The sequence below is a fragment of the Protopterus annectens genome, chromosome 8.part1 (assembly GCF_019279795.1).
Source record: "Protopterus annectens isolate FY-2018-M chromosome 8.part1, PAN1.0, whole genome shotgun sequence".
Taxonomy (NCBI): domain Eukaryota; kingdom Metazoa; phylum Chordata; order Ceratodontiformes; family Protopteridae; genus Protopterus; species Protopterus annectens.
In genome coordinates this window covers 15,952,311-15,972,449 of record NC_056742.1, presented here as the reverse complement: position 1 = coordinate 15,972,449, position 20,139 = coordinate 15,952,311, and positions in this window count along the sequence as shown.

The following is a 20,139-nucleotide window of genomic DNA, read 5'->3' as shown; positions in this document are numbered from 1 at the left end:
ACGGCCAGCTGTGGCAGGCCATTGCATTCTGTCAGTCCTACAGTCCCAGACCACCATACAGCATATTCCCCTAGCGTGGCAGGTAGGTGTGCTAGGTGTTCATGCCAGTACTTTCTATCAGTATTGATCAGGTGGCGTGGATGCTGGCAGGGTGCTACTTACAGCTAGGGAAACACCTGCATGGGACACCTGCACTGCATGCTGCATTCTGTCGCTATTGCCATATACAGGTGGGGATCATATTGTACCCATTCCCAACAGCAGGAATACGACCAGAGATGTACCTGTGGGTGGTCTTTGGGTGAGCTGGGTGCATGTGTGCTATGAAGACTACTTGCATCTGATGCACAGATATGCATGGGGCATTCCAGTTATGGTGGCATGTGCAGATACATCAGCTGCTTCCCAATACATTAGTTCTACCACCTTTGTGATCTGCAAATGTTTGGGCAGACAACACTGGTATTCCCTACTACATGCCCAGATAATGTGATGCATACCTGTATGTACAATTCCAAGGGTGTGTTTATTTCACAGTTACACATTATATACTGTATGTCTGGAGTACTCTGTGCCTGTGCAGGCCTTGGCATTGGTGGGGGGGTGGCTGTGTGGCCCTGCCCAGTGCTGTTCCTGTTGCAGCTGTTTCTGTAGGATCATATTGTGTAGCATGGCACATACGATAACAATTTGGGTATATGTAGCTGGTGAGTACTGCAAGGCTCCACCGGATGTGTCCAGGTGCCAGAACCATAGCTTGAGCATCCCAAACACAGCTCTATTATAATTCTGGTCTGTGCCTCATTATGGCATTCTTGTTTGGGTGTGTGTGCAATTCTGATGGGTGTCATCAGTCATGGCTCCAGTGCGTAACCAGCATCCCCCACTAGGTGACCGTAAGGGATGTCTCCATTGGCAAATCTCTGGTACAGGTGCCTCAGATACCAGATGTGGGAATCATGATAGCTTCCAGGGCAGCAAGCACACACATTCATTATAATGCCCTGGGCATCACACATGACCTGTCAGTTGATGGAGGGGAAGCCCTTGCAGTTGATGTAGACCCTACCCCACTCACTGGGTGATGCTTTGATGCATATGTGCATGCAGTCTACAGCACCTAACACCTCAGGGTATTCTTCTATTTGGTGGATGAGATGCATATTGCTGGCCAACACCTCACTGGTATTGAGGAAATATACGTGCTCTCCGGCATGTGCTGATATGGCATCCAGGAACTGGTGGAATACTCTAGATGCTGATGCCTGCGAGATCCCCATGATATCCCCAGTTGGGCTTTGGGAGGTACCTGTGGCTAGTATTCCTAGGCCTACACATACCTTGGTATCCAGTGGGATGGGTTCCCCTCTGTTAGTTCTGTGTGTCAGGCGTGGCCGGCACAGCTCAACAATTTGCTGTAGGAGGTCCCTGTCTACCCTATAATGCTCCACTATCTCCAGCTCATGTAGCCCCTGGTAGGTTACCCTGGGTCTGTACACCCTTCTCAGTCTCCTCACTGTGGGTTGGTTGACAGCATTCTCATCTGCACCACCCTCAGCCTCTTCCACATGTTGATGTCTGATAGCTGCTGCAGCCCCTATCATTCTGTTGTTTTTGTTTGTTAAACTTTCCCCACTTGTATACAATGGTGGTGTAGAGTATGTAGGAAAACACAGAGGGAAAGGTGTTTGCATAGTTTATAGTAGTGTTCTGGTCTGGGCTGGTTTGCTGCCTGTGTAATTGGCTGATTCTGATACATTTCACCTGCCAGCTATGCTAGTTCCCCTAAATTACCTTCCTACTGCTGTTTTCCCCTCCCATTGCCTTCCTGTTTAGGCCCAGGGGTGCTCCGCACGAACACAGTGCTCAAATGTGCACAGAGCTGCTATTTCCTGGTTTACTTTTTTTCCCTTTAAAACCCAGTGCACGGCGTGCACACCTGCTTGGGCAATGTAAAGAGTGCTAGGCAGCCTCAGACATACCCCCTTGCTTAGTTGTGCTAAGCTAAGGGCAAACCGGAGCCACAGGGCTCCAATCGATTTAAAGTATGCCTGACCCACCCCCCTATGATGTCAGCTAACTCCTAGGCTTATACCAAGCTATTCCTGCTCTTACACTGTTGAGTGCTGACTAGCATGCAGGGGAAATCTGGGATTCAGTATCATTCCCCTCATTTGCATAGGATTGCCTGATGATGCATAGTTGCATGTCCCACACTGAGCCTCCCCCCTTAGTGACCACTATTCACTGGCCATGTTGTCTTCTACCTGCCATTGAGTATAATGGCAAAATAGTGATTTTGGTTAGAATGCTTATTTTAGTTTTTTTTCTTATTTTCCACCCGATCCTGTTTGCGTGCCGCTGCCCTACGCTTAAACAGCCGAGATCAGCTAAAAAAAAAAAATAAAAGTTGATTTTTTTTTATTTTTGCAACTGTTTTCCATGCCAATAGCCTTATAGTTGACCATTAGCATGCTTTCTACATAATATCCACCCTTTATTTGGAGCTGTCATGGCTCCATTTTGTAGTTTGCAGAAATGTACTCCATTACTGGTGGAGTACATTTCTGCTGATTACACTAATCCTGCACAGCCAGTTTCCAGCTTCCTGGATCACAAATTCACCTCATTTGCATGGATTTCACTGCAAGTGGGGTAATTTGTATACAGGGGCTGACTCTGTGCAGGACTAGTGCAGGAGCGCTCATGCACATCCCTTCAGCTTATTCCTGGATCACACAGCAGACATATTGCCTCCTGGAGCTCCTGCACTAGTCCTGCATGCTGTACAGGGCTTGCTGAATCTGGGGGTCAATGTTTGCACTTGTTCTATATAGATTTTAATATCAGTGATCATTAACATTATATTATCAGCAAATAAGGCAATTTTAACTCATATTGAATGCCTTTCTCAATACTTTAAATTACTTTGCTTTAGAGCTTCAGTCAGAGATTAAACTGCTAGGGCAAGAAGAATAGGAGAAAATAAATAACCTTGTTTGGTACCCCTATTTATCTCAATGAAATTAGATAAATATAGTCCTAATTTAATACAGGCTTTAATTTTCCATGTATAGTTTTTAAAATAATATTCTAAAAACACTAGATAATTCAAATACATGTAATACTTTAAATACATTTTCCCAGTTGACAGAATTAAACATTTTCTCACTATCCACACTAACGAAAAATGCTTATAATTAATAATGTCTAAAAGAGAATTCTCGTAATATTACTTTTAATTGTCTTTTTGCAATAAATAATGTTTGATCTTAATTTATAATAATCAAGAATAAATCTTTAGTCTGTAGAAATAAAAACAACAGTTTTATAATAAATATTTAAGAGTAGTCTTAATCTATATGATAAACACAAAAATGTATTGATTTTTGTTTTAAAATAGGTGTTAAATGTGTATTTTAATGAAAGAGGAATCATTTTTATTTCATGTAATTCTGGAAAGGTTGCATACAAGGATATAATTTTGTTAGGGAGTGATTTATATAATTATTATTCCATCTTATCCAGCAGGAGTTTTGTTGTTTTTAAGACTCTACTTTTAATAGAAAGTTCATTAAACAACAATTTCTTCTTAATAGAGTATTGCTTCTTAGTGAAACTTCTTGCAAATATTTCTTTCTAGAAGGATGTTTAAATTTATATTAAATAATTACAAAGGGTATTCATTATTAATAGTTATATAGGCATCTCTAAGTTCCATTAATACTTAATCTCATTCTATCTTAATGTTATTGTTCTTTGAATCTTTAATTCCCCAAATTTGATTTTTTGATAAAAATATGCATATCTTTGAGTGTCATTGAGCAAGCACATTTTATTTTTCTATTGTTGTGGCTGCCCTGTGGAAAAAATACTTACTGATAATTTTAAGAGAGATGACTTGTATCAAAAATCATGCTTCCCTTTTTGTACTATAGATTTGGCTGTGTGTAACTTCTGTAATTCAAATGATTTTGTATCCCATTGTTTTACTTTATTTCTACTCCATACTCATATTTTCACATACAGAAAGGCTTTTATAAAGTTCCAAAATATAATCATATTAATAACATCTGATTCATTTATTTTAAGAAAATTTTCTATCTCATTAGCCATTTTTTAATGTTTTAAATTCTGTTAAATATGCTGGTATTCTACTTATCATATTTTGTCTATTACCATTAAATTTTAATACAAGGCAATAAATTTATTTGCAATAAATAATGTTTGATCTTAATTTATAATAATCAAGAATAAATCTTTAGTCTGTAGAAATGAAAACAACAGTTTTATAATTTATGATCTGAGAAGGGACATTGAAACTTTCAACTTTGGATGTCAAATCATTTAAGCTGAATATTTTATCAATCCTTGAAAGTGCCCCAAAAGCATATCAGTAATGGAAATATAATAAAAGAGTTAGACTCACTAATTTGGAACATATCTTTCAAATTCAAAAGAGTAGTCCAATTTTATTAGGGCTTTTCTGTAATTCATATTCTTGGTTCTCGCTCTACAGAACAGTTCTCATTATTTTAAATGCAACTGAATTCTCTGTCTATAATTATATTATCCTTTGTATTATTTATCATAATTTCTAAATGTTTTTAGACTTACTAGCTGCCATGCCTGGTACATATTAAATACTGGCCAATGTCAAACTTCTATTGCAAAGCTTTATGATCACAGTTGCAAATATTCCCTCATCAATCTTATAATTAAACAAAATCTTTGGCATTACTATGTTTTTTCTCCATAAAATGGCCACCGGTTCTTTTACTCTTAAAGGTTATGGACTTAAAATTTCATATTTATTTCATATTGATTAAGACTACATTTCTCTTCATTTGACTAATATGAGTTTCTAGTAAAAAAGGCAGTTGAGGTTTATTTAGCTATTAACACAGAGGCCCTTATAAGCCTAGTCAAGAATTTCGCCCATGTTCCCACGAAGTCAGCACCTGTTTCCCTGTCCAGCAGGGAAACAGGTGGGATCCCACAGGTGAATTTTCTTTTTCCCATCCAGTCGTCCAGGTTCCTCTTAAAGAGGGCTAGTGAGGTACTCTGCTTGACATGGAGATGGAGTCTAATCCACAGATGGGGCACTCTTTTGGACACAAATCTATCTCGCCAACTAGTTCTATTAATGTCACAGACCAGGTTGAGGCTTTGCATGTGGGTTGCATAAGTGAAGTTTGACTTATGGATATGCAGCAACTCCATCAAGGCTAGGTCTGAGATGGCCTTGTACACCAGACACAGATCACTCCTAAGCAGTCTGCATGAGACTGAATAGAGGGACAAGGCTTTTAGCCTATCTGTATAGGATAGTTGTTTGAGACCATGGATTTTCCTGGTCAGGAACCTCTGTGGTCTTTCCAACTGCTGCATGTACTTGGCAAGGTACATGCCAAAGGGGGCATTGTACTCAATAAAGGGTCTGGTAAGGGATGAATACAGAGATGTTATGACCTCCTTGTTCCTGGATGAAATACCCTTACTTATGAGGGGGGCCATGTAGAAAGTCTTCTGTACAATGGAGGCAACATAGTGGTCAAAAGTTAGGTTGCTATCAACCTGGGTGCCCAAGTCCTTCACACTGATTGTGTGCTTAGTATGTTGTTATTAATGTGATAATTAGTGGGGGATGCCATTTTCCACAAAGGGGATAATGATGCATTTCTTGACATTCAGTTTGAGGCCATGTTTCTGGCACCAGTCATTAGTTTGGGTAAGGCCCTCTTGGAGGATGTTCACATCACTAGGGGAATTTAAGACAATGCCTGGCTTGCAATCATCTGTAAACTTGGTCAGCCACAGACCACTGGTTTGGCTTGCACCTCAGAAAAGTATATCCCAAACAGTAGAGGCCCCAAGACCAATCCTTGGGGTGCGCCGCTCATTACGGGTCTACTACTAGAGGTGGCTTCCCCTATTTTTACTGAGTGGGTTGAGCCAGTTAGTTACCCATCTGATAACATATGGGTTGATGCCTAGCTGGGAGGGTTTATCTATTATGCCTGAGTGGGGAATAGTGTCAAAGGCTTTGGCCAGGTGAAGGTAGGTGGTGTGCACCATCTTCTCCTCATCCATGGCTTTGGTGACTGTTTCAAAGAAGTCAACCAAGTTTAACAGGCATGAACTCCCTTTGACAAAACCAAACTATGTGGGGTCAAGCGTTTGAAGGTTGCCAATTTCCTTGTTTATAAGATCCATGATAATGTGTTTCATGGACTTGCAGATCAGGCTGATGAGCCTATAATTGCCTGTGTCAGTGGACACTCCACCTTTGTGTAGAGGAATGACAGCAGCTGTCCTCCATTTGGCTGGGATGAAGCTGATGCTCAGGCTTTGGTTGAATAAGGTGCCAAATATTACTGAGAGCTCATGCCTGAGTTCATGTAGGATTCTGCCAGGGATGTTGTCAGGTCCCATGGTGGCTGTATTTTTTGCCTTTGAGAGGGCCTGCTCCCTGGTGATGATGGGAGGGGGGAGAAGGTGCTGGACATGTCCTAGTTTACTGATAGGGAGGACAGGGGGTGAAGTTTTCACTGAACCTATCTGCCAGCAGGTTGGCTATGTCTACTGCATTTGTGTATGTGGTGATCTTGACCACCAGTTCAGAGCAGATTTGGGAGTGAAGAAGGCCTTGTGATTATCCTTAGTGGATGTGGCCAATTTGGACTTGAAGTTAGCCTTAGAGGATTTCACCGGTGACCTTATTTGCTTGTTCAGACAAAGGAAAGATTGCTTCCAACTTGGCACCTGCTCCTTCTTGGTCCTGGACAGCAATTTTTTTCCTTTTATTATAGAGTTTGTTTATTGCTACTGTCCACCAGACAGGTTTACTCTTTCTTGAAGAAGATTATTTGGTCCTATCAGGTATTGCTGAGTCCATACAGCTATGTAGGTGCTTATATAGTTTTTTGGTGCAGGCTTGGACATTAGTGCTAGTTCCAACTGAAGGGACAGTGGCTGTAAAGCTGCTTATACCTTTGGAAAAGTTTTTTTGTTTGACCCTGGCAAGGAGCAGGTCAGGGGAGATGGTGCCTTTGAATGTGATCATTTTATGGTTGGATCTTACAAAGGAGGATGATACTATAGGGGTGCTGCAGTGGCTACTCATGTTGGTTTGTACCAGGTCCAGGATATTTTCACCTTTCATGGGGATGTCGACCAGCTGATCCAATGCATTGGCATTGGCAACGTCGAGGAATCTCTGGGCATTTGTGTTTGGGCTGGAATAAGTCTTCCACTCTATGTTTGGGTAGTTAAAGTCACCCAAGACCAGGGTAGAAGGTTGAATCTTGATGGATTCAGGTAAGTCCAGATAGGTGGAGTGGGTGTTCTGAGTCACGGTTGGGGTCTGCATCTAGCTATGGTTTGAATAGGTGTTTTGTCAACAGTTAACTGCACTTGGAGTGTCTTCTGTGCATTATCCTGTTTGACTAGCCTGGAGGTATGCATGTTTTTGATAAATATTGAAACTCCATCTCCTTTGGCTTTGTAGCCCTCCATTTGTGGTCTGAAAGTATGGTAGGATGAGTAACCTGATAAGGCTGGGGTGCTCTCTGCAGCTTTGAACCAGGTTTCAGTGACTGCACAAATGTCAGCATCCTCCAGGCAGAGGAATACATGCAATGATGCAGTTTCATGCTAAGACTCTTAGCATTTAGCAGCATGCTCTTTAAATTTCTTTAAGAAGAATTTTTCAATTTGGTAATTTTGTCCTTGTGACTTTACCTAAAAAAGGCACAATGGGGGAGGCAAGAGTCTTTGTTAGAAGCCTGAAGTCCAGGGGAGACAGATGAAGGCCATCTCTGGTAAAGCATCGTGGTCTGTCACTCATGTCCTCCCAGGCTGTCAGGTACTGGATCCCCTTGGAATGACACCGGAAACTAAAACAATTGTTAAAGTCAATAATTTTCTGTTTGTATTGAGGCATCATTCTGGGTGACAGTAGGATGCTGCTTAAGACATACCTGCCTGGGAAACATATTCAGCAAGCTTAATCATGTCTCTCTTCATATAGTCTAGAGAAGTATGCCTCAAGTCATTCACACCAACATGGACTATAACAGAGACATAACAGTACCCATTGTTAAGAGACTTGAGTGCGTGCGTGATATGGAGGATTTAAATGTTTATATTCCATATGACCACCCTTTTTCTGGCTACACATTAAGCAAATACTGCATTTATCACACAATTGCAAGACTGATAACTTGTGAAGTATGTTAAATGGGCCAGTTACAGCTATCTCTCAAATGATATGCAAATTCCATGTCTTTTGGTTGTTCCTCATTGGAACTCTGTGGAATTATGACCTTATCTTATTTTTTTCATATCAAACAATTAGAAATATCCTATTAGGTTCCTCACCAAAAAAAAAAAAAAAAACATGCCTTAAGTCCCTCAGTCTCCAAGACAGACTGGAAGCTCTACCACTTTATTTACTGTTTTGTAGACTTTGGGGATGTTTGCCTCACTGTCCATACAGTTATAGACCTGGTTTTCTTGTGCCTCCGTTATATCTGCAAGTCTTCAAGTATAATATTGGTGGGCCTATATCTTCACCAACAGATAAATAAAACATGCTGGAGGGACCGGTTTATAACTCATCATCTCCCAAATGTCTAGAATAAACTTCCCCAGCATGTTAAGTAGTTTGACTCACTATCTTCCTTTTAACACAATATAGATGATGGGATATGTATCCACAAATATAATCTGGGATTGACTAGTATGGTCCTTTTGGAGAAGGGAGGTGTGGCATGAGAGTGGGTACGGGAAAGGTGTGAATGGTCATAAGACTTAGTAACCTTCAAATATCTATGAATCTATGCAATAAAATGATGGTCTGTAAAAAAGAAATCCATTAACATATGTAAGATAGAGATAATAAATTGATGAAACTGATGTATTTTAAGACCTAAATTAATGCACTGGAACATTTTATGGTTTCCCCATATGAAATTTCATAAACCCAAACTGGAAAGTATACAGAGGAAATTTATGAAGGTGGTATGTGGAATGGAAAAGATAACTCAAGGAAATATTGATCAAGCAAAGACTTTTCTCAATGAATTAAAGATAAGTTTGAGGAAACATGAAGTTAATTTTAAAGACAACATGTGATCCACACTTATAGGATTGTTTTGGCCTAAAACAAAAGAAAAGGGGTAAGGTTGCTAAGAACATTTAATAACAACAAAATGTTAACTGGTCATGTGATGGTTAGCCTGTGCCTAAAGAGATGGGAAAATAGCAGTTTATCATAATTTAAAAACATAATAGTTGATAGATAACATGAACAATGGTTTTGTAAGGTTTAGACAGGCTAAAGGGGTTTCTGCCCATTCCTGAAGTCCTAACTGTATTGTGTCACACAACATTAATTATTATAGTTACTAAATAAAATATTAGAAAGAAGTTCCCTACATTTGAAGCCTGGAACAAGAATGTTAACCCAGATGCAATATGAATCATTAAATCATGGCTAAAATCTGAAGGCAGTTAATATTAAACCATTGTAAATAAATACCATTCACACAAAGACCTGGTAACAGCACTGGTGGTGAATGCTTTTGTGAGATAAATATACTTAACAATGATAATGATTACCTACTAACCCATTCTTTGTGGTGATGACCCAAAATTGTTGTTTTTTTGTGTGTATACCGTATAGAACATAAACTGAAATTCAGGACTGAACTATCTATCAGCTGCCACTAATGTCCATACAGTTCATAAATGTGTTCATTAACAGTAATGTGTGTTATATTCAGTTTTAGAATGCTATAATAATGGGTAATCTTAACCTACGCTGGGATGGCACACTTCAAAACTGCCCATTTGAGATACTGGAAGACTTCCCATTCAATATATTATCTACTGAATATGCTAAACCAGATTCACAAAATGACAAGAACTCCATGTTTGACTGAGTCTGTACAAACAGACCCAAGTATGTTTTTCAACTGTTGTCTTAGCACTTCTAAGTGACTAAGGATTGGTGTATGTTCTCTGTCTTCTCTGCAAAAGCATCCAAGATAAGTAATCATATCCGAATCAGCTGTGAAATACCTGCGACTGATGGGTCATGCATTACTTAACAAGTTGGTTGCAATGTGACACTAAAATATTTTCTAAGCATTTTTTTGACTGCACAAAAGCAGTTAAATCCTTTCAAAACTAAAAAAGTTAAAGAAAGTCTGCACCTTGGATTTTCTCTAAATCTTTTTTAATTATCTTAACTGCAGGAATTCCACTTGGAAGAAGATCAGGGACCTCAATTATTATAACACTACAGAAGATGCATGGAATAAGTTAAGGCATATTACTTCAGGCAGAGAAAGTTAGCCCTGGTGGGTAACCCTAAAAGTGGCTAAGCAGAGATAAATAATCTTATTAAAAGAATTAAGCAAATCACAACCCACTGCTAGAATACATGTGGAGCAGCCTTTGGATTCCACACAAGTACTCGATCATTTGGCAGTGTTTTTGTCAATAGGATTGTACTTCAGTGAATTTGTTATTTGTAAATTTCATTAATGATGACCACTTATCTGGCTTTATCACATGCTTTCATTTCTCCAAAGTCCCTCTTTCAAAGGTTAATAGTGATTTCTGGAAATTCTCCATTATGTGTAACTAGCTTAAAGTATCCATGCCTTATATTTCTCAAAGCTCATGATACATTCATTGCAGGTCCCCCAAGACACACTATCGATAATCGACAAAACACCATAGTTCCCTGTTTTTTGAAAACAACAAATAATACCTCTTCTCACAAATTTGAAAAACTTCTTTAGGCTAATTTCACTAATTTCTCCACCATACAAAATACTGTAAAAAACATCCCAAATCAAAAATCATCTTTGTTACTATAATACATGCTCCATCAATGCTTTTTTTAGGGTAAGTAATACTGCCTGCACTGTTTAGTTAGTTGTTCCTTAATGATTCCTTATTTAAGGCCATTGACAAAGGGGTGTTAAATTGCACATTCTTAGAGGTCACAAAAGCTTTTGATTGACAACCATCAGAAATAGCTAGGAAATCTATAACTTTATGGCTTTAGAAACATTGCACTACACTGGTTCAACAACTTATCTTTTTGGGCCATTACTGAAAATACACAGTTCCATACACATTTAGTAAACAAAGGGGTATTGCAGGTTTACATATTTGGACTCTTTTTTTTTTACACTTCATAAATGCACAACACTGAGTCATCTACATGAATCTGTTGTGCAGATAAACCTCTTTCCTCATTTTTGTAGGGATTCCCTCAAGAAGTGAGAAACCAATTCCTCCAAGCTGTCCAATTATTTTCAACAAAGTCTGCAGGTCAATACCAGACATGGATCTGAAGGTGAATAATATAAATGCAAATATTTTTGGGGTACATAAAACTTGCTACCTTCAAGGAAGACCATTTATAACAAGGCAAGAAAGGTATCCTAATATAACAAGTTAATGTATTTAAAATATCTGAGTACAAGTTGGAATTTCTCCTGCTTTTTAATATGCACATTAACAGATCCACCTCCAAAGTCCAGGCTTGTCCATCAATGTTTTATGGAACCCCTGGTCTGCTAACAAAAGAATCTAGGTCATCCCTAGTAAAGGGTATCCATGTCTACCAGCATATCTGACAGATGATTGTATAAACTCCAAAGAGCAACAAACAAAACCTTGTTTATTACTCTCTCTGATCTCTGAGGTGAATTAGGTATTTCTATTAAATCTTTCTGGTAATCAAGCCCAACAACATTTGAATAAATATCATATAGATCATTTTCCATAAAGTTTCCTTCAATAGGATAGAGATGATACAGACAACTATGTTCCACGCTCTTAATAAACGTAGCAAGATGCTTGTTGGCTACATTTTTATTCATTTATTTTTCTTGTTGTTTTGGCAGCATCCTGTATGGCTGCAACTGCTTCAGCTCGACAGAGAAAGGTACATTGTTTGTCTTGTTTTACATCAAAATCTTTGGAAAAAAACAGAATCAGGGACAAATATTGAAGGTATGTTAAGTTATAATGTTGATAGACTCTTGGAAATTTGATTTATAAGTTCACCTTGCTGTATGTTTGATGGGTCTATATCAGAACATCGAAGTTTTAAAACTTCGAATGTTCTAATATCGACCCCGTTTTGAGCGAAAGCTAAAAATAGCGAAACTGCAGAACACCTAATTCTTTCCTAGGGAAAGAATTCGGTTGGCCAGTTCTGTGGCTTTGCTATTTTCAGTGCTGTGGTGGAAAGTTACGGGTCAGGTTCAGTTAAGTGTGCGATTGTGTGGTCATTAGTGTTAGGGAGTGGGTTAGGTGAGTTAGGGTTAGGGCACAGGTTAGGTGAGTTAGGGTTAGGGCGTGGGTTAGGTGAATTAGGGTTAGGGGCAAGTTAAGTGAGTTAGGGTTAGGGCACGGGTTAGGTGAGTGTGCGATAGTGACGGACCTTAGAGTTAGGGTTTGGGTTAAGGTAAGTGGATAGATAGCAGTGTATGTACAGTTTAGTGTAGGGTTAGTTGTAGGATTATAAGTGTATGTGTGGGGATTGATGTTTTTTAGGTGTGCTTGTGTTGTGTGTATGTGTTTTGGAATAGCAAATTTTTTCCCAAGGAAAAAAATTGCTATTCTGAATGTTCGATATTATGTGGTTTAGATATTTTAGGTTCGATGAAATAGCTTTCACTATTTTCATCTTTCGATAGCATGATATAAACGCTGTTTGATGGCCTGTTGCTAGAGAGGCATATAAGGCCTAATATGCTCCAAGAACTCCATGAACTGGGTATTATACTAAAGCATGGCCAAAAATGTATTTCTCAAGTAAATCTGACTTTCATCACTCAGAGGATGTGCATAAGAAGAGATGTGAAAGATGAAGGAAACAAGATTCTCAGGCTGTTCTAACTGCCAGACTCAAGGCTAACCTTCACAGGCCTGAACTTCCCTATATGCTACTAGCAAATGTTTGCTTCCTGGATAATAAGATGGACTACATAAGGCTGAAGCTCTCCATGCAAAGTAAGGTGAGAAATAGTTGTTTGCTTGTGTTCACAAAGACGTGGTTAAACTCCAGTATAAATGATAGTGTCATCCCATCCACATCGATTGCACTATTTTGAGCTGACAGGAACCAGTCCCTCATTGGTAAATATTAAGGAGGGTGTGTTCGCATTATGTAAACAGAAACTGGTGTACCAACTGTGAGCTGGTTACCACCCACTGCTCTGAGAACTTTGAGTCATGTTACTAAAATGTCGACCCTTCTACTTGCCAAGGGAGCTGCCAAATTACTCCATCTCCTTCCTCCATTTTTCTAGTGCCCATCCCCTTGCTCAAAAGAAATAAGTAGTAAAGGGACAAATTGTGAGTTCCACAAGAATGGTCACTCTGAAACTACACTTCTGGGAAGAGTATGCTACTTTGGAAAATATGTTTCTGGCAAGGGGTTACCCAAACGAGTTTTTAACTGACATCAATGAGGAAGTGGTGACAAAAAGGAAAGGAAATGATTACATCCTTATACTCAATAATAAAGGTACTGTTACCACTGAAACTGGTGATGAAGACAATGGAACTGGCTGTGAAGATATGTGAAGGCTGCCAGCCTAGCTAGATAGAATTTGTAGATAATTCTGTCATTTGTAAATATTAATATAAGCCACAGGCTTGTTCTCTTAAATGGAAGAAAATGCTGTTAGATGTGGAACTGCAAAAACTTAACAACAGTGCACTCTGCTGTAGGAAAGCTGATAAGTCAAGCATTGTGTAATTGTTTGATGTCAAAACTCGGAGTCAAGATGTCTAAATGAAGGAATTCTTCCTATTGTTTTGAGGCCAGAGTTAATGGCTAGAATTTGCATGTATAATTTCTTTTATTGCTCTGGCTTCCTGACCAGCTGCAAGATCAAAACGACTATTAACCTCTGAGTTTCTGTTAGCCTGGGAAAACCAGAAAACTGTTAAGAATGATGTAATGTGAAGCAGCACTGTGTTATCAACTTAAGGACAGAGAGACTAAGAGCATTTAGCATTTGTCTTGAGAACATCCAACTCACCAGCACTCTGCCCATGTCTGTATGTAAGTAGGATCTTAGACTTTAGTGTTTCTCTTAGAAATAGCTAGGAAATAGGAAGATTAGACTAAGTGTTTTTCTGTGATGATGTCAGAACTATTCTACTGTATTATTTTACGCATTTCTCTGTAATCTCTGAACTCTTGACTAGCACTGTGTAGTAAGACGCATTTTTATTATTTATTATTAAATATTTTTTAAATTTTTCAACTGTGGCTGTTTTGTGTAGAGATCATTTAAGCTCTAGAGTACATTGCATGTATATAGTGCTACTGTCCAAGTCATTCTAATAAGCTTTGCTGTTCAGTCGCACTTACCATTTGGATTATAATATTGCACAGTAATAATTGGACACCCTTTGTTAAGGGCCTTTTTAGTAGCTGATATTAGTGGGTGGTGGCAGCTGGTACTACCTTTTAGACTGGGCAGAAAGGGGGCACACCTGGAGAATCTGTGCCAGCCTTCTCCAGGAGTGTCTGTGTGTTTGTATATAACTCATATCTCAAAGTGTGTGTGTGTGTCAGCTACTTGGGCAGGGACATGGAGCACTAGTTGGACAGAAAGGGTGCTGGAGGTTTTAGCTTGCCCAGTAGGCTGAGACCTAGACCCTATATCTGTGCCAGACTGACTGTGATCCCTGAGTGTTCTTAAGGGAAATTGTACTTTACTGTGTGTGTATTTGTTATCCTCCCCTATTTGGACACACCTCACTGGTGTTAGTGGTGAGGATTGAGGCGCCTTGATTGCTGGGCCAGTGCATGGGTGTGACATATTAATTGTTTGTCAGTGGTGAGATATCCACCCCACATATTAATTGGTTGGCAAATGCTAATTGGCTTGTAGTGGTGTGGGTAGTGTGAATTCCTGTAGCTTGTGTACAGTGATCACTGAAGGCATTTTTGTACTATAAATCAGCCATGCAGTGAATACTCAGAGTTCAGATCACCATTGTTTTATTTCTTTTGTTAGCTTAGTTAGTCAGGAAGAGCAGGCACGCATGTCAGCAGAGGAGTACGGAAAGCTGACAAGGCACCAGCCAGCTGAGATATGCCAGGCTAGGGGACTGGTGAATGGAAACCTGACTAAAGCAGACATGATTGCAACTTTGGTTACAGCTGCATCAGAAAACAGCAACCAGGAGGATGATCAGACTGGCCATGGAGATGTACAACACTCAGGGAATGGACAGATCAACCTTTGTGCAGAGGACTTAAAAAATTCATATGGAGCTAAAGAGACTTGAGTTGGAGGCCAGGCATTTGGAAATGGAAGCTGTGGAAATGGAGCAGCAGAGGCAGCATGAAAAGGAGATGCTGACTCTTTGCCACAGTCATGGAGGTAATGGGGAAGGGAGTAACTGGACCCCAGAAGCACAAAAGGTCAGTAAATTTCTTCTGCAGTTTACAGAGAGGGATAATTTTGATAGTTTCATTCATATGTTTGAGAGGGTATGTAAAGAGTACAATTTTGATCAAAGGCTCTGGGTATGGTTCCTGACCCCCTTACTCCATGGTAATGCTGTAACTGTGTTGTCTAAACTTGCTTATCATGATTGTTTTGATTATACTGTTGTTAAGAATTGCTTGTTAGAATTTTTTAAGCTAACACCTGAAACTTATAGGAAAAAGCTTTGTGAGCATTGATGCAAGTCAGATGAAAGTGTCTGTGAACATGTTGCTTAACTGAGCATTTATTTTCATAGGTGGGTGAGTGAATATCAGGTCACCACTTCTGAAGGGCTGGTAGACCTTTTGGTGAGGGAACAAACCCTTTCCATTTTGCCTGAGGACATGAGGATCTGGTTAGCTGATAGACAATGTCCTACTTCAGAGGAGTTGGGGAAGAGGGAAGACCTATACCTAGCAAGCAGGGCATCCCTGCACAGGAAAGGGACCCCCAGTATTGCTCATGGGTCTAAACGAACCCATTGTGGGCAGCCCAGACTGCCCCGACAGAATCTGCCCATAGCAGGGGAAGCCACTAATCCAGGTACACACCCAGGACATAGGGTTAAATGTTTTGAATGCAACCAGTGGGGCATAGAGATGTCCATGGAGACAATGTGAAGAACAAAAGGTGAGAGAGCCAATAAGTGGGAAAGACGAAATACCAATAGTAGGTTGTCTTGAGACAACAGGGGTACCAAACTACCATCCTGCAGATGTCCTGATAAGGAAGGATTTTGATGAGGCAGTACTATGTGTTAATGCTGTTACATGCAATCAAGCTTCGAGACAAGCATGTGGGTCTGGTAGCCTGGGAGATGGAGACAGACTGCATACTTGCAGCCAGGACTGGTGAGGTTGTTACTTCAGGGCAGGAGCTACCCTGTAGCATTGAGAGTGAAGGTGATACATTGCTGCTTGTGGGTACTGATGTTCCTTGGACAGAGTGACTGCAAAGGTAGAAATGAGTAGTAGTACTCGGGTTGACAGTGAGGCACAAACTGTCAGAGGATACCAGACTTCCTGTAGAGGGGGAGCTGGGAAGGATTACAAAGAGAGAGTTGAGACAGGCTCAGCTCTCAGACCCTACATTCCAAGGCCTGAGGCAGGTAGCTAGTGAGGCATCTGATTATCAGGGGAAGAAGGAATCTGTATACTGGGACAAACGGTTACTGTATAGAGAGTAGACCCCTGAGGGAGGTCTAGAAGGTGACAGGGTACAGCAGTTGGTAGTGCCTAGATCCTACCATCTGGCAATTCAAGCCATAACCCATGATATTCCCTTTGCAGGTCTTATGGGCATAAAACGTAGAAAGAGACATATTATGCAGAATGTTTATTGGCCTGGAATTACCAGAGATGTAGCAGGGTACTGCAGGACCTGTGAGCAGTGCCAAAAGGTAGAAAAGGTAGGAGACAAGGCAAGAGCTCCTTTGATGCCTTTGCCTGTGACTGAGGAGCCATTTCAGAGAGTAGCTATGGATATTGTGGGGCCTCTGAGTACCCCAAATTCCACAGGGAAAAAGTATATTCTAGTGGTAGTAGATTATGCTACAAGATACCCTGAAGCAGTGGTTTTGTCCTCCATTGAGGCAGAAAAGATGGCAAATGCTTTGTTAGAGATTTTCAGCAGATTAGGTTTCCCAAAGAAATACTGACTGATAGAGGTGCCAATTGCATGTCAGACCTGCTGGCTTGCCTGTGGAAGTACTGTGGGGTGAAGCACCTGAAGACCACCCCTACCATCCCCAGACTAATGGCCTTGTTAAGAGGTTAAACTCTAAATCAAGTCCATGCTACGAGCATTTGCAGACCAGTTTAAGTGTGAGTGGGACAACTATTTACTCCATCTGTTTGCTTACAGACAGGTTCCCCAGGAATCCACAGGTTTTTCACCCTTTGAGTTGTTGTATGGGAATAGGGTGAGGGGACCTTTAGATTTAATTCATGATGAGTGGGAGGATGAATGTGAATCACAAAAGGAGTCTGTTGTGGCATATGTCCTAAACCTCAGGGCAAGGCTCAGGGAACTCATGGGTTTGGCCCAGGAGAACCTGGCAGAAGCCCAACAACAGAAAAGGGTATGGTATGACAGGATTGCTCAAGCTAGAGAGTATGCTGTAGGGCAGCAGGTAATGGTTCTCATTTCTGTCAGACACAACAAGCTGCAATCAGCTTGGGAGGGACTCTACAAGGTGGTAAGAAAGGTAAGTGATGTTAAATACATGGTGGAACTGCTATGCAGGAGGCAGGGGCACAAGTTGTACCATGTTAACATGATGAAACCTTACCATGATAGGGAGGCCCTTGTGCTGAGCATTTTCAGTGGCTTGCAGGAGAAGTCTGAGGGAGACCTTGTGACTGATCTCCTCTGTGAGGCTCAGACTGACACATGAGTGGAAGGGATAGCAATGTCTCAGCAGCTATCTCCTACCCTGGCTCGGGAAATGAGAGCAGTGTTGCAGGGGTTTGGTGACGTGTTCACTGGGAAAACAGGGTGCACCCACCTGGTGCAGCACCAGGTGGATACAGGACCTCAAAGGCCTATTAGGCAGGCCCCTTATAGGGTGCCTGAGAGAGTCAAACAGACTCTGAGGGAGGAGATACAGGAGATGGAACAAGGGGTAATTAGTCCAACAGTCCCTGGGCCTCCCCAGTGGTTCTGGTGCCAAAGAAGGATATCAGCACTAGTTTCTGTGTGGACTACAGGAAATTAAATAGTCACGCAGAGTCAGATGCTTACCCCATGCCTAGGACAGATGAGGACCTAGAGCAGCTGGTTGGGGCTAAGTACCTTACAGCCATTGATCTTACCAAGGGTTACTGGAAAGTGCCCTTGACTCCCAGTGCTAGAGAGAAGTCAGCCTTTGTGACTCCTTTTGGCTTGCATGAGTTCGCAAAGATGCCCTTTGGGATGAAAAATGCCCCAGCAACTTTCCAGAGGCTGGTAGATCATATCCTAGTTGGAGCAGGAGGGTTTATCCTTGCTTACCTAGATGATATTGCCATCTATAACCATTCCTGGAAAGAGCACTTTCAGCATGTCAGGGAGGTGCTGGGTAGACTACAAAGGGCAGGGTTGACCATTAAGCCCAGCAAATATCAGGGGGATATGGCAGAGGTTTCCTACCTGGGACATAGAGTGGGGAGTGGTAAGATCAGGCCAGAGCCTGCCAAAGTAGAAGCTACTGAGGCATGGCCTGCACCCATTACCAAAAAGCAGATGAGGGCATTCTTAGGGACAGCAGGATACTACAGAAAGTTTGTCCCCAGTTATAGTACCATAGCTGCTCCCCTCACAGATCTGACAAGGAAGAGCAGGCCAGATAAGGTAGTATGGACCTCAGCATGTGAGCAGGCATTCCAGAAGCTTAAAGGAGCTTTGTGAAGACCCCCTGTGTTAGCCATTCCAGATTACATCAAAGAATTTGTTGTGCAGGTGGATGCTTTGAACCATGGGCTGGGGGCTGTACTTAGCCAGATTTCTTCAGAGGGAGAAGAGCACACAGGGTTTATCTCAGTCATAGGCTCCAACCCAGGGAGAAATGCTATGCAGCTGTAGAAAAGGAATGTCTAGTTATAGTGTGGGCACTGCAGAAACTTCAGCCTTATCTGTATGGAAGAAAATTCACTGTAGTTACTGTCCACAATCCCTTAACATGGTTACACAGAGCCAGCCAGCAAAATGCCAAGTTGCTGAGATAGAGCCTAGGGTGGCAAGCATATGATAATTCATTACAGCACCACAGTGGGATTAGCAATGCCAACAGATGGGCTCTCAAGGCAGGGAATGGTGTAAGGTATACTCAAATAGACCTAACTATCTCAAACAACATTTCTGAGGGGTCAGTTGAAAAACTAGCTTGAGTTCTCCAGGGGGGAAGATATGTAAAGGCTGCCAGCCTAGCTATATAAACTTTGTACACAATTCTGTCATTTTTAAATATTAATATAAGTCACAGGCTTGTGCTCTTAAATGGAAGAAAATGCTGTTAGATGTGGAACTGCAAAAATGTAACAGCAGTGCACTCTGCTGTAGGAAAGCTGATAAGTCAAGCATTGTGTAATTGTTTGATGTCAAAACTTGGAGCCGAGATGTCTAAATGAAGGAATTCTTCCTATTGTTTTGTGGCCAGAGTTAATGGCTAGAATTTATATGTATAATTTCTTTTATTGCTCTGGCTTCCTGAATAGCTGCAAGATCAAAATGGAGATTAACCTGTGAGTTTCTATTAGCCTGGGAAAACCAGAAAATTATTAAGAATGATGTAATGTGAAGCAGCACTGTGTTATAAATTTAAGGACAGAGAGACTAAGAGCATTTAGCATTTGTCTTGTAAACTTCCAACTCACCAGCACTCTGCCTGCGTCTGTATGTAAGGATCTTAGACTTTAGTGTTTGTCTTAGAAATATTTAGGAAATAGGAAGATTAAACTAAGTGTTTTGCTGTGTTGATGTCAGAACTGTTCTACTCTATTATTTTAAGCATGTCTCTGTGATCTCTAAACTCTTGAGTAGCACAGTGTAGTAAGAAGTATTGTCTTGTGTTTTTATTATTTATTATTAAATATTTTTAAACCTTTCAACTGTGGCT